Source organism: Salvelinus namaycush, chromosome 32 (assembly GCF_016432855.1).
Source record: "Salvelinus namaycush isolate Seneca chromosome 32, SaNama_1.0, whole genome shotgun sequence".
Taxonomy (NCBI): domain Eukaryota; kingdom Metazoa; phylum Chordata; class Actinopteri; order Salmoniformes; family Salmonidae; genus Salvelinus; species Salvelinus namaycush.
Genome location: NC_052338.1, coordinates 1919654 through 1934916, shown reverse-complemented (window position 1 = coordinate 1934916; position 15263 = coordinate 1919654). Strand labels below are relative to the sequence as shown.

The window sequence follows — 15263 nt, the reverse complement described above, 5'->3', positions numbered from 1 at the left end:
TTACCTACACACACACACACACATACCTTTTTTCCCCGCACCATTGGTTAGAGCCTGTAAGTAACCATTTCACTGTAAGGTCTACACCTGTTGTATTCGGCGCACGTGACAAATAAACTTTGATTTGATTTGATTTGATTAAGCCCGTCAGTGGTGACTCGATGAAAGATTTTTGTACTTTATGCCGTCGGGAATTCTCAATTGGCCATGGAAGGGAGAATGACCTCACTCAGCATGCATCCACAGAAATGCACAAGAAGGCCACGCTAGCTAAAGGTGCTAGCAATATCGGTGCATTCTTCGAGACGTCTACTGCGGGAAATGACAAAATCACAGCAAGTGAAGCCTCGCATGTGTACCATACGGTTAAACACGGACTCGGCTACAACAGCACCGACTGTCTTTTTAAGCTCAAGCTCAACGGTGCTTTGTTTCATGACTCAAATGTTGTGACGAAGGTGCACTTGGGAAGAACGAAAGCGGAGATGATTACAATGAATGTTTTAGGACCGAAGACTGTGTGGGATATTTTGGATGATCTGTCCCCGACCAAAGGCGAGCCCGTGTATTTCTCAGTTGCCAGTAATGCCTCAAACAAGGGAAATAGAAACATGTTTCCAGTGTGTGTGAGATATGTCTCACACACACATATGTCACTATGATATCTCTGTGTCTGATGGAGTGCAGTGCAAGTTACTTGACTTTTATGAAGACAGTGATGAAACTGCAAATGGCATACATCAAGCTCTGATGAACTGTCTGGAAAAGCATGAAATGGATATTAGACACATCACAGCCCTATGCAGCAGATAATGCCAATGTCAACTTTGTAAAACACCTATCCGTTTACCAGTTATTGAGCAGTGCCAACAATCGCATTCTGAAAGCGAATTGCCCAGCTCACATAGCTCATAATGCCTGCAAGCACGCTTGCGATCAGCTGTCAGTGGATATTGAGACAATTGTTTTAATGATCTAAAGCCACTTCTCAGTATCTGCTTCCCGAAGACAGGAACTGCGTGCATTTTTTGCCTTTGTTGACATTGAGTGGCATGAAATTCTGCGATATGTTTGCACACAATGGCTCTCTCATCATCCAGCTGTCGATCGTCTCCTGCAAAGCTGGCCAGCTCTTACTTCATACTTCAGGTCCAAAAGAGTATTGGAAGAGTATTTTTGAGTATGAAGAAAAAAAAGAAGCTGCTAAGATTTATCTGTGCTTTTTCCACAACGTGGGGTGTTTTTAACCAACTCGTAAAAAAGCTGGAGGAAACAACACTCTGCATCACAGATGTTTTACGAGGAAGTCCAAAAGTTCAAACTGAAGATGCTTCAGCAGAAACAGGACAGCTTTTTTGGATACCAGACCAAGCAGCTGATGGACAAACAATTGTCAGCACAAAGGTCCAAGCAGCAACAGGACTTTGTGAAGTTCCATGACACTGTCATTACATACATTGACAAGTGGTTTGATTTCTCACCAGAAAATGTAATGGTGAAACTAAAACCGATCGGCCTCTATGAGGAGCTCTCCTTCACTGACCTGGAGCAGGTGGTGGTTGCCCTCAAAATGACAGAGACAGTCAGTATGGACCAACTCTATGAAGAGTTTTGTGCTAGCCGGGAGGACATACAGAGCCAGACAGGATACCACAAAATCCACCAGTGAGAAGTGGGTGGCAGTTTTCCAAAACCTAGGGAAAGCCAACTTGATCAACAAGCACAGAGCTGATCAAAAATTTACTTCAAATATCTGTGAACTGTGATTTGTCATGTATGTGATTTGTCATGTATGTGATTTGTCATGTAAGGACTTCTCTCTGGCTATGCAAAAGGACAAAGGACTGCTTGAATCAGTCGAGCAGCAAAAAATATCCATGGAAAAAGTAGACTTGGTGAGTGACTCATGCCCCTCTTTTGCATTTGAAATTGTTTTTTTTTGCTGTAGTGGTCCAAAGTTATTTCTTTGATCATTTGAGGTTTATTCACATAAGTTTACATAACGATAGTTTTAGTAAAGCTATAGACTAAATGGAATATAAAAATGTTTTGCCTTTCCAATTGAATGAGAATATTCACACAACACCATGCCCACACCGCCGTTCTTTAACAAACCATCTCCCTTTTTTCCACCATTTTTATACGACTCCAACTCACCCTAATCTTCCCTTTTTCTCTTAGACCTCTTCTCCCTCTCTTTTTCCCTCCATTCCTCCTCCGTTTTCCAAGTATACGTCTCCTTATGATAATATTGCACTACTCCTGACAACCATCTTGTTCTTGCTTTCTCTAGGGACTCCATTTCCACGACTAGTGACAGAATTGCATTGTGTCGACTTGAGCTGCAACAGATTTCCACAACGATTTTCCACGTTGCTACCAACGTTACTATATTGTCAAAAAGAAGGAAAAAAAATGTTGTTCACCAAAAATATTGTTCTCACACATTAGTATTATTTATCACTGTAAATTAAAGGAATGAGTGGTTTTGGGTGGATTTTTCCTTTAACATGACTGAAGTCAGAGATTAAGAGGCCCAACTCGGAGGGAAATCAGTCTCTTTCCAGCAGGTGGTGTACTTTCGTTGTGGTCAACAATAAAAATGTATGGGTTATTTGCTACATGAGGTTTATTTGATCGAGTAGAAGTTTCTTAATGCTTAAGTTGTTACGAGTGTACTGATATAAGTAGGACACGTGAAGTCCTGGCAACTTTGAGAAAAAACACTTTACGTCGGAGTTGTCTCCAGATGGGTATGCATTTTCATGACATAAGGCTAGTACCATGGCATCTCTCTCCATTGTTGACGTCAACAACCCTCATTGAATATTCAAAAAGTGATTACAATAATGAGATGTATCCACAGATCCAATGAAAGGATAGGAGGGAGCTAGACAGCCCGCCTTGCGGCTTCGTGGAAAACGACTCCCATTAGGTCGGAGAGACATGTATCTTGTCAGTATATCCATATTTGCTGAAGAATACTCAAAGCTCCAACTCCATTTCATTATTATACACACAAACAGCCATCTTGGTCAGGGAGAAATCCAGAACCAGTCTAATTGGAATGAATGGCAGTAGATGCATAGGTGATGCTTTTACTTATGCAGGAAATTAAAAGTAAGGCATGTGACGTTTCAGAAATGTTGTAGGCCTAATGGAATTATAGTCAATGTAAAATATTGTCATATAATTATAAATACAGTTTATACAGGTTTTATACACATTTTCTGTCTAAATAGCCTCTAAAATATATGTAAACAGTCCATAAATGTCTCAGATTTAGTTTTCTTGGAAAGGTGTGAGTGCTACTATATTTATAGACATGATATTATTCAACCTTTATTGAACTAGGCAAGTCAGTTAAGAACATATTCTTATTCACAATGACGGCCTACCCTGGCCAAACCCTCCCTTAACCTGGACAACGCTGGGCCAATTGTGCGCCGCCCTATGGGACTCCCGATCCCGGCCGGTTGTGATACAGCCCGGGATCGAACCAAGGTCTGTAGTGACTCCTTTAGCACTGAGATGTAGTGACTTACACAGTTGCGCTCAAATCAGTGACCGGCTCAAATCAGTAGCCTACTAGTTGCATTTACAACTTGTTCTATTATCAATTGATTTGAGCCAGTCACTGTATGGCTGTGGATTGACTGCATTGTTTGAATGGAATGTTTGCATTGGCAGTTCATTTGAAAAATGTATGGTATCATACCTCTAAAACTGGCTGGCTAGCTAGCTAACACACATAGAGTGCAGATAAATTCTCCACATTCATTGTTTTACACTATCTTATCACACCACTGGCAAACCATGGTTGACCAAATCCCTGATCAACATGGCTGACCTTTCGACCGTCATAAGGTTCATGTAATTCTAGTATTCTAATTCCTAATTCACTGTAAATCAGGTCTAACAGTTTGTGCACATGTGCAGGACGTCAAATCAAAGGCACTCCTTCTGTCACGACTTCCACCGAAGGTGGCTCCCTTTCCTGTTCGGGCGGCGCTCGGTGGTCGTCGTCACCGGTCTACTAGCTGCCACCAATTCCCTTTTCCTTTTCTGTTGGTTATGTCTTATTGGTTTCACCTGTTTCTTGTTTGGGGTTTGGTTTAGGGCTATTTAAGCCTGTTATGCCCACCTGCTTTTGTGCGGGCTTGTTTCTCTGTTCTGTTTTTTGGATGGTATTGTTTGTATTTTTCCGGACTGTTTGTGTCTTGTTTTGGGCTGGTCATTTATTCGCCTGTTGTTTTGGCATGACCTTTTCTCACCGGAATAAATTAAACCTCTGCTCTCTGCGCCTGACTCCGCACCCACCACTCCTAGTTACGTAACAGAAGCCCGCACCAAGTATGGAGTCAGCAGGAGCAGCTGCAACCCCTCTCCCATCTATGGAGGAGCGTGTTCTCCATCACACGGCCATCCTCCATAGAATCGGGTCAGCGATGGACCAGATGATGGAGAGAATGGACCGATGGAAGAGGAGTGGTCTCCCTACCACGCCTCCAGCGCCTCCTTTGACTACTCAATCGACTCCTCCGGCGGCGTTCGGATCCAGCGCTCTTCGTCTCACGCCCTCAATGGAGTATGATGGAGTGGCGGCTGGGTGCAAGGGATTCTTGCTCCAGCTCGATCTATACCTGGCTACCGTTCGCCCGACTCCCTCTGGTGACGAGAGCGTGAGCGTCCTCGTCTCCTGCCTGACGGGCAGAGCCCTGGAGTGGGCCAACGCGGTTTGGAACAGCCCAGACTTCGCAAGGGACCACTACCCAGAGTTCACGGCTGTTCCACCTTAGGCAGGAGACGAGGAGCGCGCAAGACTTCGCGCTGGAGTTTCGGACCTTGGCCGCTGGAGCGGGGTGGAATGACAGGGCCCTGATGGACCACTACCGGTGTAGCCTCCGGGAGGACGTCCGCAGGGAGCTAGCTTGTCAGGACGCCACCCTCTCCCTCGACGAGCTCACAGACATGTCGATCAGACTGGACAACCTGCTAGCTGCCCGCGGGCGTTCAGAACGGGCCCTGTTAGTTCCACCTCCCGGCCCTCCCGCTCCAATACCTATGGAGTTAGGGGGGGCCGCATCGAGGGGAACCGGAGGAGGAGGCTCCTCCTGCACCAGCTGTGGTCGGAGAGGACACACTGCCGACCGGTGCTGGAGGAGCTCGTCTGGGAGTCAATAGGGCAGGCAGAGCCCTTCTCGGTCACCCCAGGTGAGTCAGCACCAAACTCACCCAGAGCTCCCTGTTGGTCACCTGTTTTTATTAATCTCTTTCCCTGAGTTTTCTCCCTCTCTCCAGCATAAGGCGCTAGTCAATTCAGGCGCAGCTGGGAACTTTATGGATCGCAGACTCGCTCGTAGGTTAGGGATTCCGCTGGTGCCGATAGATCCACCCTTCCCCGTGCACTCCTTAGATAGCCGACCGTTAGAGTCAGGGCTGGTCAGGGAGGCCACGGTTCCACTTGACATGGTAACGCAGGGGGATCATGGGGAGCGGATTAGTCTCTTCCTTATTGATTCACCGGCGTTTCCAGTGTTGCTGGGGATTCCCTGGCTGGCTAGTCACAATCCTAGGATTTCTTGGAAACAGGGGGCTCTCCAGGAGTGTTCAGGTAGGTGTATAGGAGTTTCCATTGGTGCCACGACGGTGGAGAGTCCAGACCAGCTTCCCACTGTGCGCATTCCCTCAGAATATGCCGATTTGGCTATCGCCTTCTGTAGGAAGAGGGCGACCAAATTACCACCTCATCGACGAGGGGATTGCACGATAAACCTCCAGGTAAACGCAACACTTCCCAGGAGTCACGTGTACCCATTGTCACAGGAGGAGACAGTGGCTATGGAGACATATGTCACTGAATCTCTGGGGCAGGGTTACATTCGGCCCTCCACGTCACCCGTCTCCTCGAGTTTCTTTTTTGTGAAAAAAAAGGAGGGAGGTATGCATCCGTGCATTGATTAAAGAGGTCTAAATGCCATCACAGTGGGGTTTAGTTACCCGCTACCTCTCATCGCTACGGCGGTAGAATCATTTCACAGAGCGCGTTTTCTCACTAAACTGGACCTCAGGAGCGCGTATAATCTGGTGCGTATCCGGGAGGGAGATGAGTGGAAAACCGCGTTTAGTACCACATCTGGCCATTATGAATACCTCGTCATGCCGTATGGGTTAAAGAATGCTTTCAATCTTTTGTAGACAAGATTCTCAGGGACCTGCACGGGCAGGGTGTGGTGGTGTATATCGATGATATCCTGATCTATTCCGCCAGACGCGCCGCGCATGTGTCTCTGATGCGCAAGGTACTTGGGCGACGGCTGGAGCATGACCTGTACGTCAAGGCGGAGAAATGTGTGTTCTCCAAATAAGCCGTTTCCTTCCTGGGTTATCGCATTTACACCTCGGAGGTGGTGATGGAGTGTGACCGCGTCAAGGCCGTGCGTACTTGGCCGACTCCGACCAAGGTAAAGGAGGTGCAGCAGTTTTTAGGGTTTGCCAATTACTACCGGAGGTTTATCCGGGGTTTTGGCCAGGTGGCAGCTCCCATTTACCTCACTGCTGAAGAGGGGGCCGGCGCGTTTACGGTGGTCAGCAGAGGCGGACAGAGCTTTGAATCGTCTGAAGGCGCTGTTTACCGACGCTCCCGTGTTGGCCCATCCGGACCCCTCTTTGGCGTTCATAGTGGAGGTGGACGCGTCCGAGGCTGGGGTCGGAGCCGTGCTATCACAGTGCTCGGGCACGCCACCGAAGCTCTGCCCCTGCGCTTTCTTTTCGAAGAAGCTCGTCCGGCGGAGCGAAACTATGATGTGGGGGACCGGGAGTTGTTAGCTGTGGTAAAAGCTCTGAAGGTGTGGAGACATTGGCTTGAGGGGGCTAAGCACCCTCTCCTCATCTGGACTCACCACCGTAATCTGGAGTATATCCGGGCAGCAAGGAGACTGAATCCTCGTCAGGCAAGGTGGGCCATGTTTTTCACCAGATTTAGGTTCACTATCTCCTATAGACCAGGTTCCCTTAACACGAAGGCCGACGCGCTGTCCCGTCTCTATGACACCAAGGATCGGTCCATCGATCCTACTCCCATCCTTCCAGCTTCATGTCTGGTGGCACCGGTGGTATGGGAGGTGGACGCAGACATCGAGCGGGCGTTACGGTTGGAACATGCACCTCCACAGTGTCCAGCGGGTCTTCAGTACGTGCCGCTTGGTGTTGGTGATCAATTGATTCGGTGGGCTCATACGCTACCCTCTTCGGGTCATCCGGGTGTTGAGAGGACAGTGCTGGTGAGGGGAAAGTACTGGTGGCCCACCTTAGCTAAGGACGTGAGGTTTTATGTCTCCTCCTGTTCGGTGTGCGCTCAGAGTAAGGCTCCTAGACACCTGCCTAGAGGGAAGTTACAGCCCCTCCCCGTTCCACAACGGCCGTGGTCCCATCTGTCGGTGGATTTTCTCACCGATCTTCCCCCGTCTTAGGGGAACACTACGATCCTGGTTGTGGATCGTTTTCTAAGTCATGCAGTCTCCTCCCGTTGCCCGGTCTCCCTGCAGCCCTACAGACTGCGGAGGCCCTGTTTACCCACGTCTTCCGGCACTACGGGGTGCCTGAGGACATCGTTTCTGATCGGGGTCCCCAGTTCACGTCCCGAGTTTGGAGGATGTTTATGGAGCGTCTGGGGGTCTTGGTCAGCCTGACCTCGGGTTATCACCCCGAGAGTAATGGGCAGGTGTAGAGAGTGAACCAGGATGTGGGTAGGTTTCTGCGGTCGTATTGCCAGGACCGGCCAGGAGAATGGGCGAGGTGGCTCAGAACTCACTCCTCCACGAACATGTCGCCTTTTCAGTGCGTGTTGGGCTACCAGCCGGTCCTGGCACCGTGGCATCAGAGCCAGACCGAAGCTCCTGCGGTGGAGTGGGTGCAGTGCTCACAGGAGACCTGGAGGGCCGTCCAGGAATCACTCAAACAAGCTGGTGGGCGGCAGAAGAGAAGCGCTGACCGCCACCGCAGTGAGGCCCCCGTGTTCGCACCGGGGGATAGGGTCTGGCTCTCGACCCGAAACCTGCCCCTCCGCCTGCCCTGCCGGAAGCTGGGGCCGCAGTGTGTGGGGCCATTTAAAGTCCTGAGGAGGATAAACGAGGTGTGTTGTAGGTTACAGCTCCCTTCTTAATATCGTATTAACCCCTCGTTTCATGTGTCTCTCCTCAGGCCGGTGGTAGCTGGTCCTGTGCAGGAAGGTGAGGTGCTGGAGGTCCCTCTGCCCCCTCTGGACATCGAGGGGTCCCCGGCGTACACAGTACGTTCTATTCTGGACTCTAGACACCGGGTGAGGAGCCTACAGTACCTCGTGGGCTGGGAGGGGTACGGTCCGGAGTAGAGGTGCTGGGTACCGGTGGGGGACAGGAGCCGCGGCTGCAGGAGCCGCGCGTCGGGGAGGGGGGTACTGTCACGACTTTCACCGAAGGTGGCTCCCTTTCCTGTTCGGGCGGCACTCGGCGGTCGTCATCACCGGTCTACTAGCTGCCACCGATTCCCTTTTCCTTTTCTGTTGGTTATGTCTTATTGGTTTCACCTGTTTCTCGTTTGGGGTTTGGTTTAGGGCTATTTAAGCCTGTTATGCCCGCCTGCTTTTGTGCAGGCTTGTTTCTCTGTTCTGTTTTGTGGATTGTATTGTTTGTATTTTTCCAGACTGTTTGTGTCCTGTTTTGGGCTGGTCATTTATTCGCCTGTTGTTTTGGCATGACCTTTTCTCACCGGAATAAATACGGTTTTCCTTAAACCTCTGCTCTCTGCGCCTGACTCCGCACCCACCACTCCTAGTTACGTAACACCTTCGATATAAAGTTGTTTTGTTGAAAATGAAAATGTGTCAGTTTGTCATTTACATGAGGTTGGAGTAATTAAGACATTTGCTCAAATCTGGGTTGCCTTTTTTTAGATTCTTTGAAAATTAACAACTAAGGAAGAACTTCACTTCTCTCATTGACTTCTCAAACTCCAGAAGCAGACACTCCTGACACTCCTGTGACCAACCCAGCTGTCACATTCGTTGAATGGAGGAGACCAAGGCGCAGCGTGATGTGAATACATTCTTCTATTTATTAACGAAGAAACACTAAAACAAACTATACAAAACGAACGTGACGCTATATATAAACAAGTGCAGACACAGGCAACTGACCATAGACAATAACCCACAAACTAAACTGGAAAATGGCAACCTAAATAGGATCCCCAATCAGAGACAACGATCAACAGCTGCCTCTGATTTGGAACCAATCTAGGCCACCATAGACCTACATATGCCTAGACTAACTACACACACCTAGACATACATAAACCCTATACAATACCAAAACCCCATAGATATATAAAACCCCTAGACAAGACAAAAACACACATGCCACCCTCGTCACACCCTGACCTAACCAAAATAATAAAGAAAACAAAGAAAACTAAGGTCAGGGCGTGACACCAGCAGTCTCTTCTCGGACCAGGAAATAACCTGGTTATGCAAACTCAACTAGGGGAGACCTAAAACAATAGGGTGCGTGGGGTTGTCTATAATCAAGGAGGTGATCTGTTTTGAATGAGTGTCCTGGGTCAACAAAGAAATAGGAACAGTAATGCGATGTACGAGCCCTGTCCCTATTGGACGATTATCCAGGGCTCGAACCGTGCTTCTACACCTGCATTGCTTGCTGTTTGGGGTTTTAGGCTGGGTTTCTGTACAGCACTTTGTGACATCAGCTGATATAAGAAGGGCTTTATAAATAAATTTGATTGATTGATTCTCAGGGAATTTAACGGGAAAACACTAGTTGATTTGACAGACAAGGAGAGGAGACCTTGCCTCCTACCTGGGTTAGCGCAGGAGAATTCCCTGGCTTGTCACCTTCTCGCCTCCTATGGGGATAGAGAACAAGTTAGGGAGAAGTGACCCCTTTCCCCACAGTAGAAGCAGAGGCCAAGATTCCTCCTTCTCCTATGCTCTGCCTCGGGCATACGTGCCGAGTCCGCATCCGTCGGCTCTGGCCACGGAGCAGGTGTAGCCATGGACTCTGGATTCCTTGCAGGTTTCCTTCGGGACCGCAGGAGGTTGTCCAACCGGATCGCCATGCTGATGAGCTGGTCAAGTGACAAGATGTCATCACGGCAGGCTAACTGCAGCTGTTCCTCCTCCCGCAGTCCGCTGCAGGAAAACGGTGACGAGAGCCAACTCGTTCCAAGCCACGATGGTCTGGAACTCCAGGGAGAACTCCAAGGCGGTCCTAGCTCCCTGGTTTAGTCGGAGTAGACACTCACCCTCTACTTGTCCCTCCACAGGATGATCAAACACAGAGCGGAAGAGGAGGGTGAAGCGCTCGTAGGACTCGACCTCGGTTCCACCCATCTCCCAGACCGCGGCACCCCAGTCCAGAGCCCATCCAGTCAGTGCCGAGATGACGGTGGCAACCCTGTCTCTTCCGGAAACAGCCTCAGCGTAGCGAGCGAGGTACAGGTTGCATTGTAGAAGGAACCCCTTGTATCTTGCTGGCACGCCGTCGAAGTGCTCCGGGAGGGACAGGGGTATTCCGCGGACCGGCTCCGATGGAACGCAGGTAGGTCGTGGTGTGGGAGTTGGTACCGGAATCGGTGCTGGAGACTGGAGGGACTGCACATTCCGCTCCAATGCGCAGGATAGTTGCCAGCACACTGTCCATGGTGACCCAGAGTCTGGAGAGACAGTCCTCGTGGTGCTGTACTGTCCCTACAATGGTCGCAAGCTCGTCCTCCCTGCTGTCGATTATTCTGTCACGCTGTTATAAAGGATTTGGAGACAGGCAAAGGAATACATCACCTGGGTTTTTAATACACCCAAAACAAACACGTATACAAAACACTGGTTATGTACCCAAACAAAAGAGCGAGGGTAAACCTCGTAGAACGACACGGGAGGAGACCCGTAATACACAATGCCCAAAACACGCAGCACAGGCTGAGACACCGCATAGGTACCGCATAGGTACGACCAATGGACATGGAAACAATAATCGACAGCCCAATGGGGAAACGAAGGGCACATTTATACAAACACAATCAGTGAGGAATTGGAACCAGGTGTGCGTAATGACACAGTTCAGTGCAGCCTAGAAGGCCGGTGACGTCGACCTCCGGAACTGGTGAACAGAACGAGCAGCAGTAAGGGGGGATCTGTGACAAATACACTGAATTAAAGATCACATTTTTAAATGAGATGAAAACTTGGTGGAAAAACAAAAAGGTCCTGGGAATGGATAGACAGACACCAAGGTAAAGGACAACAAGGACAGGGAAGGGAGCTGGTTCAAAAGGTGAGAGAGACTACAGAAGGCCAGGGCATGGAACAAGGTGAGAAACGGGTGTAAGATAGGCAATAGATGGAAGACTGCCTGAAGAAAAGAATATTGAAAGATAAAAGATTAAGCTAAGAATTCTGATGAACAGAAATGCAGTAGGGGAAAGATTTATGCTTGTGTCACAATGTTAAGCAATTTTTTGTATTTTAGTTGCTTAATTTGATCCACATCATTATAGTCCTATAGATTTTCCAATTATTACTTCTATGTGGTATAGGAAGAATAGTGTAGTTCCATACTGAGGAAGAGGCGAAGAGAGAAGTTTTACTCCCCCCAAACTCCACAAACAGCCCACGAAGTGAGGAATTTTGATATGGAGGTCAGTAGCTAGGTTTCCATCCAATTGGCAACAGATTTTCATGTGAATCTAATGAAATCTGCATAAAGAAAATATGCACATTTTCCCACAAGTGGTGTGTTTCCACCAAACTGACTTGTTGCTGATAAAAATCAGTGCATGGTGACGTAGTACACACAAAATGTACTTTTCCGCTTAAATAAAACTTTTAGTATTGCATGCACATTTACTAAATGAAGAAAACCTATGTTATGCATGTATGTAATTGTCTTTTAAAAAAGTATTTGAACACTAAAGTCATGCATCTGTTACTTTCTGAAGGAGCACTAATGGTATCATTTTATACATATATTTATAAGATAGTCGAATGGACCGCTCTAAGTCCTCAAAGATGGAAATCAGGCGGGAGGAGGCGAGATCTGCTGTGACCATTCTAGCCAATGAGAGGACACGTACACCATTTAACAGCAGGCCACAGAGAAAGATAGGACTCATCGGTGGCAGGTAGCCTAGTGGTTAGAGCATTAGACTAGTAACTGAAAGGTTGCAAAATCGAATCCCCGAGCTGACAAGGTAAAATTCTGTCTTTCTGCCCCTGAACAAGGCAGTGTTCCTAGGACGTCATTGAAAACAATAATTTGTTCTTAACTGACTTGCCTAGTTAAATAAAGGTAAAATATAAATAAAATCGAGATAGATATAGGCTCCATTACAGTCTGTGATAGCATGGGCAGTGCCATTGAGGTTATCTCCATTTTAAAGTGGTCAATTATCTTCTTTTTCATTGGCTGATTGCTCCCAATTTACAGGAATCCCCAACCAGTTGACTACTTTAAAATGGTAGAATCCTTCAATGGCAATGTCCATGTTAAATCAGGTTATAGCCATGATGAGTCCTGTATCTCTATGAAAATATTCTCCCTTTTATTCATAATCTCATTATGTAGACTAGCCTACGCAAAGCCTTCCCGCACTGTATCTGCCAGCTGTTGGCTAGAGCACACGTGCCAAGACGAGTAGGCACATTTACTATTTAACGCAACAGTTTTCGTGACAAAACTATCGGTAGAGTTAAAAATGTGATGGAAACACATTGAACTTTAGATTTTTATTCGGTATATGAACTTAAGGAGGTCAAATGTGGTTTGGGATGAGATTTCATTGTTACAATAAATTACAATAGGCCTACAGGTGTCCAACACAGACAGAGACAAAACGGTACAGTTTATTTTAGAATCTGACGAAAGTAGGGGGCAATAATGAAACAGATAGACAATCTCATGCAACAGGGTTGAAGTGGGATAGCCAGGCTGGAAGTCCCGACAAATATAGCTCACTGCAAACACGTCAATGTAAGGCTGGTTGAAGTTGCCTCCCCTCCCGTATATAATGTGCGCATGCAAGCATTTTATCATCCGCGAAGGAAGGGTCTGTATCCATTACCTACCACTTTCACCTGCGCGCGTCAATCAAGCAGTTTTCCTGACACAACACTTCACCCTGGTTGGCTGTTCTGTTTGAGGGAGGTGACGCAAACGGCCATATTGACATCCCATTGGAAAAGACAGTGTGAAGCATTGGAGTGACGCAGTTTGGAATTCCCACATTTTCCGATGTTCACGACAGGAAAGCTGTCTGTAAAATAATACCAGGACTAATCGAGCTAAAACAGTGGAATTGAAGTGAAGTACGCGGGGTAAGAACAAGTCTAATATTACTTTGGGGAAATTATTTTGTGTGGTCAACGCTATTGGGAGCGGAAGAGAGAGAGGTTAACTGTGGGAGTGATTGCATTCTGCCTTTGTTTACCATGGTAAGCTGATCAAAATATGCTGCATGTGTCTACAAACATTTATTTCCTTTGAGTTTGGTGTCATGACTTCTACTCTTATTTCACCTCTCGCTGGAGTAAACGGGGACAATTCATACAACTGAAATGTAAGCCTCTGGCTAAAAAGAGAACATGTCGTCCTGGTTTTGTCGAAGACTAATCCAAAGCTCAATTTTGTTTCGCTACCAAGCTAACAACTAGCCTCCAGCCTAAGTTCCAACTGGATCTGACTTTTTGCTCATATCTGAACGGCACAGATACGATAGATGCAATTTAGGCTACAGCGTGAGGCCCTAATCAAGCAAGAATTAGTTTAGTTTATTAGGAGCCTCATTAGTTACTGCACATGCAGCAGCTACTCTACCTGGGGTCCGCATAAAAAGTACAAATATTTATGTTAATCTTTTAAACTAGGCAAGTCAGTTAACACATTCTTATTTAGAATGACAGCCAAGGGACAGTGGGTTAACTGCCTTGTTCAGGGGCAGAACAACAGATTTTTACCTTGTCAGCTCAGGGATTCGATCTAGCAACCTTTCGGTTACTGGCCCAACGCTCTAAACCACTAGGCTACCTGCCGCACCATGAAAGCACAGAACAGTAATAGACAAGATATGACATTAAATAAAATACAGTTGAAGTCGGGAAGTTTACATACACCATAGCCAAATACATTTAAACTCAGTTTTTCACATTTCCTGACATTTAATCCTAGTAAAAATTCCTTGTCCTTAGGTCAATTAGGATCACCACTATTTTAAGAATGTGAAATGTCAGAATAATAGTAGAGAATGATTTCAGCTTGTAGGCCTCTCCAGGTCTTACACCCACTGTGAAATTTGGTGGAGGATCAGTGATGATCTGGGGGTGCCTCAGCAAGGCTGGAATCTTTGAAGGACGCATGAATCAAGCCACGTACAAGGTTGTCCTGGAAGAACTTGCTTCCTTCTACTCTGACAATGTTCCCCAACTCTGAGGATTGGTTTTTCCAGCAGGACAATGCTCCATGCCACACATCCAGGTCAATCAAAGTGTAGATGGAGGATCAAGACCCTGTCATGGCCAGGCCAATCTCCAGACCTGAACCCCTTGAAAACCTCTGGAATGTGATCAAGAGGAAGATGGATGGTCACAAGCCATCAAACAAAGCCGAGCTGCTTGAATTTTTGCGCCAGGAGTGGCATAAAGTCACCCAACATCAATGTGAAAGACTGGTGGAGAGCATGCCAAGACGCATGAAAGCTGTGATTGAAAATCAGGGTTATTCCACCAAATATTGATTTCTGAACTCTTCCTAAGTTAAAACATTTGTATTGTGTTTAAAAATGAATATGAACTTATTTTCTTTGCATTATTCGAGGTCTGACAACACTGCATCTTTTGTTATTTTGACCAATTGTCATTTTCTGCAAATAAATGTCTATTTTTATTTGGGAGAAGTGTTGCCAGTAGTTTATAGAATAAAACAAAAATGTTAATTTTAACCAAGCGCATACATATAGATAGTAAAACCAGAGAAACTGATGTGTGTGTGTGTATGACAGCAAAAATACTGTTTACACACTTCATATGTACATTTTTAAATACAGTACAGTTTAAATTGGATCATTAGAAATAGGAGAGGCGCTGTGATACGATATGTTTTTAAAGTTAAACTTGATTTTTGCCTGAGTAACCTCTTGTGGCTCTACACATAACTAAGCGACACATTAAATGTATTTTTGGTGTGGGTACCGTAAAGAAACCCATAGTGGCGTGTCTG

General features: G+C 46.8%; 1 protein-coding gene across 2 annotated transcripts in view; it reads left to right on the top strand.

Annotated features, from left to right (window-relative positions):
• Positions 1 to 13243: 13243 nt before the first annotated feature.
• The window catches only part of LOC120026766 (pre-B-cell leukemia transcription factor-interacting protein 1-like), a 33037-nt gene continuing 31017 nt past the window's right edge, over positions 13244 to 15263 (top strand). For both annotated transcript variants that reach the window (XM_038971485.1, XM_038971484.1), the window contains exon 1: positions 13244 to 13366. The gene's annotated coding sequence lies outside the window, so the exon portion shown is untranslated. The remainder of the gene's footprint in view (positions 13367 to 15263) is intronic.